Source organism: Lygodium microphyllum, chromosome 27 (assembly GCF_053477565.2).
Source record: "Lygodium microphyllum isolate KBCC chromosome 27, Lygodium_microphyllum_v1.1.10, whole genome shotgun sequence".
Lineage (NCBI taxonomy): Eukaryota > Viridiplantae > Streptophyta > Polypodiopsida > Schizaeales > Lygodiaceae > Lygodium > Lygodium microphyllum.
In genome coordinates, this window is record NC_141161.1 from 64,296,618 (window position 1) to 64,301,674 (window position 5,057).

Genomic DNA, 5,057 nt, shown 5'->3' on the forward strand with positions numbered 1-5,057 from the left:
ATGTATGTCTCCTTTTGCCACTCGCTTGGCATCATCACTTTAGTAGGAGCCTATAACCTTCACCCCAACTGCTATTCTCTAAGGTGTGCCCACAGAGCTTGGCAAGGCAACAACAACTTTGTCTCCCATTCATGTTGCCATAGATGTTGTAGCTTGAGGTAGAGGTCTAAGACTCCTTTTCATCCCCAAAGCTCAAATGCAAGGATAAGAGAGCATACCTTGCAAATACCCTTTGCATGCCCTAGAATCACCTCAGTGCCAATCTTGACTAGCAAAGGTAAGAACATCATCAAGGAAGAACCCATCTCCTCAATGACAATCAAGCTCTCAAAAGAAGTCATACCCACCATTGACTTCTCAATAGGTAGGTTTGGTGAGGATCCCAAATGGCTTCTACTCATGGAGCACTATAAGGCTCTTAAATAGCAGCATGATGAGTCTCTAGTGAGTTGAAGTGCTCCAAAATGACCACTGCTAGATGTTGGCTAATGCAAATGTGTGGAGGCCGAGTACTTGTATAATCACATTCTACAATCACTTTGAAAAACCTTGGACTAGATGATGTAGTGGGATGTTATCTGTTCTCTGACATGGTCCGCGTCATAGCCATAACCATAATAGGACCCTGCACTTGAGCCCATACTTAACCCTAAAGCCCAAATGTCCATTGATCCTAGTGCAATCTAGAAAAAGTGCACCCTACATAAGAAGTCCAAGGAAGAGGCCAAGGACCAATGTATAGAGGCAAAATAGGCTAAGGCCTATGCATAGAGATAAAAGAGATGGAACCTAACATCAAGCTGCATATCAAATTGGACCAAGTGAAAGGGAAATTAATTTAGACATAGGCCCTAGAATCCAAGCATATGATGCATATCCACTATCTCTAGGATGTTGCTACCAATTAAGATGAGAGGATTGAGGATCCAACATAGCAGCTCACAATGGCAAGGGTGGAGTGTGATGTAGATGGGTGCTTATTACTTGGAAATCTTAGTGTGGTGGCCCGCCCTTACCACCAACACCTCCCAAAACATGCCTCATTTGAAGATGTCTCCCCTGCCTATCCATTTTTTCCCATTTTACCCGGTCCACTACTATTGACTCAGCCCCCAACCCAATTCCCATGCCACTAGAAGCTACACAAGATGCACCCACTCCGAAAGATGAAGGCACCCTTGAAGAGTGACTCTTGTGGGTATGAGTCTTCTGTGTAAGCCATGTGTCAGGCCCCAATTAGCAGCTCAAAATAGCATTCATGATGGCTGCTAAAAGAGGCAATCAATGCTTACAATAGTGGCACAACAATAGAAGGTGATAGATTAGCCATGGAATATGGCTGATGGACTTCATGACACTACATGTATGAGAAGCTATAAGGAGATTAGAGAAGAAATATTGTGTTCTTCCCTCTTATCTCTCCCTCTTCATTTATCCACTCTCACATCTCTACTTCAATTCGATTGTAGTGAGGGTGGTGTGGGATAGCATGTATGCAAGATTTAAGTATGTATAGTGCAATGCAAGTGCACAAGTATACGAGGGCACATAGTGCAAGGTTGTGAATAGTCTAGTGCTCAAATAGGTAGAAAGAAGAATTTCAAATTCAACCAAGATTTACAAACTAAAAAATAACCATAGTCTTGGCTTTAATCAATGCCAAGCATGGAGTATGTCCTTGGGCAATGCGCCTATATGAAATTATATGTATAGCGTGTGTTCAAAGGATACTAAGAAATATCATTTCTTTACGTGCTATAAGGCCATAAAATGACCTCTTTTGCTTTACTAAACTTGTGGGATTTTTTAAAATTGTAAGAAACACGGAATGAGGAAATCTGTATCGTACCATACAATACAAATTCTGTGTTTCTTGCACCCCCAGATTTCCCACGTTTCCTACACTATTCCACTTTTTGGAGGGGTGGGAAGCCTTGGATACCTCATCCCACCCCCTTTTCCAAATTCCAACCATGCAAAAGGTGCTCCTCTTTGGATTCCTTCCAACTTATATCCCTCTCTTTAGATTCCTTCTCTCTTTGACTATTTGAACTTTCAACTTTGACACTTCTCTCATCTACAAAAGATGCTCCTCTTCTCCATGCTTCCATACCAATTCAACAAGCACTTACAAGTTACCATTCTCATCTTTCTCTCTTAAATCTTGATTCTTGAATGGACTTGTGATTTGTTATTCTCGAATCTCACCTCCCATCCCCTCTTTCCCGCACCCTATCAAAGCATTTGCCATTCTCAAATCTCATCTCCCATCCCCTCTATCCCGACCCTATCAAAGAATTTTCCATTCTCATATCCCATTCTCTCTCTCTCACTCTTGCTCTTTCAACTTTACCCCAACCCTCGGGCCTCTCGAGTCTCCCTCCCTTTCAACTTTCAATACTCAAGTTTCAAAAGTTGAGACTCAAGCATCTCTCTCTCTCTCTCTCTCTCTCTCTCTCTCTCTCTCTCTCTCTCTCTCTCTCTCTCTCTCTCTCTCTCTTTGGGGCCTCTTTATTTGTCATCGGCACCATGACTCGTAAGAAGCACAAGGCCTTCAATTTGCATGTGATCCTTGTGGAGAGGGACACAAAGAAGTCCAACTCCCACCATTGGACATGCAAGTATTACAAAAAGTACTATGCAAGTGGTGCAACCAGGCTTCTCTGACATCTTTCCAAGATGGGGGGACAAGTTTCTCCATGCAAGGAGATCCCTCAAAGCATTTGCCATTCTCAAATCTCATCTCCCATCCCCTCTATCCCGACCCTATCAAAGAATTTTCCATTCTCATCTCCCATTCTCTCTCTCTCACTCTTGCTCTTTCAACTTTACCCCAACCCTCGGGCCTCTCGAGTCTCCCTCCCTTTCAACTTTCAAGACTCAAGTTTCAAAAGTTGAGACTCAAGCATCTCTCTCTCTCTCTCTCTCTCTCTCTCTCTCTTTGGGGCCTCTTTATTTGTCATCGGCACCATGACTCGTAAGAAGCACAAGGCCTTCAATTTGCATGTGATCCTTGTGGAGAGGGACACAAAGAAGTCCAACTCCCACCATTGGACATGCAAGTATTACAAAAAGTACTATGCAAGTGGTGCAACCAGGCTTCTCTGACATCTTTCCAAGATGGGGGGACAAGTTTCTCCATGCAAGGAGATCCCTCAAAGCATTTGCCATTCTCAAATCTCATCTCCCATCCCCTCTATCCCGACCCTATCAAAGAATTTTCCATTCTCATCTCCCATTCTCTTTCTCTCACTCTTGCTCTTTCAACTTTACCCCAACCCTCGGGCCTCTCGAGTCTCCCTCCCTTTCAACTTTCAAGACTCAAGTTTCAAAAGTTGAGACTCAAGCATCTCTCTCTCTCTCTCTCTCTCTCTCTCTCTCTCTTTGGGGCCTCTTTATTTGTCATCGGCACCATGACTCATCAGAAGCACAAGACCTTCAATTTGCATATGATCCTTGTGGAGAGGGACACAAAGAAGTCCAACTCCCACCATTGGACATGCAAGTATTACAGGAAGTATTATGTAAGTGGTGCAACCAGACTTCTCTGACATCTTTCCAAGATGGGGGGACAAGTTTCTCCATGCAAGGAGATCCCTCAAAACATTGCAGAGGAGATTCTCACCAAGATGAGAGGGGGATCCAAAAGAGGAGGAAGTGGCTTACGGCATGAACTCCTATGCCTACTAATGAGGGAGCACCCATGTGGGCATAGCTTCACAACCGATGTGGGAGAGGCCTCTACCATTGGTGGTGGGGGCTCCACATCTGCATTCGGCTCCAGTTAAATAAAAAGAGTGGAGGCTCATGTGGTGCCGGAGAGACAATCATCTCTCTCTCAAGCTCTCGGTCATGTGCGTGGATTAGTTGCCTTTCTTAGAGAAAGGCAACAACTTGCAGACATTGAAATTGCACACACGGTGATTGAGCGCAATCTTGCATTCAATGTCCTAAAGCAAGAGCAATGGAAGAAGATGGTAAAAGCCATTGCTAATTTGGGTTCATGTGAAGGATGGACCGGTGTCACATACAATGACATGAGGACGAGAAAGATTGATGAAGAGAAGGGGAGAATTGATAGAGCCCTTGATCCTATTCGGGCCACATGGATAAAATATGGCTGCTCCATTCTCACCGACAAATGGAGTGATCATAAGAAACGGGGCATCATCAACATACTTGTCTCATGTCCACTCATCACTTACTTTTTACGCACTGTAGATACCGGCAAGAGGGGGAGAAAAATGAGGGGCACATTCATCTATAGCCACATCCAACAAGCTATCATTGAGGTATACATTGCAATTTGCATTTTAAATTTTTTTCACTTTCTTTCATTATGATAATATCATGATTCATAATTGAATTCAATTTATACATAACTTGTAATTTATAAATTGTGGTTGTAGGTGGACCCCTCAAATGTGGTGCAAATTGTTACCGACAATGCATCGAATTGTCAACGCATCCTACGATTGTGTGGACTCCATGTGCAAGTCATCATTTAGACTTGCTCATAGAGGACATTGGGAAGCTCAAGTGGGTGAAGAGGGTGGTCTGCAAAGCTACATCAATTGTCACATTCTTCACGGTAAAGGTAAAGGTGCTTGCGATGTATCGTGAGCATAGTTGATGCCATGAGGCATATTCCATGGTGGATTCCGTGAGTTTTTTATTCCATGGTGGATTTCGTGAGATTTTGCAGTGGATTCTGTAAAACTATATTTATTTGTAGAGGCTCGTATACAATGTGGATTGCATGTGCGAGAAGTTGATGGGGATGCCTGTCTTTTTCAAGTGTCATGTTAATTTAATGTACAAGTGGGTGATTTCGCAAAATACATATTTAAATTAATGGATGTTTATGAGTTTAGAGTGCACTCGTATTGAATTAAGGTTAGGACAGAGTTCCAACCTATTTATTTATTTTGTAGCTAAAAATTGCTAGGTATTCACTTTTGTCTATTTAATTTTATTATTTTCTAGCAATTATGAATGCTTCAGTTGATGTGTAGAGCAAGCGGTGGTGGCATGGGAAGCATTGGGCAATAGCATAT

General features: G+C 42.8%; 1 pseudogene; it reads left to right on the forward strand.

The window, feature by feature from the left end:
* Window positions 1-3,413: 3,413 nt before the first annotated feature.
* On the forward strand, window positions 3,414-4,343 carry LOC148012394 (uncharacterized; annotated as a pseudogene).
* Window positions 4,344-5,057: the final 714 nt, after the last annotated feature.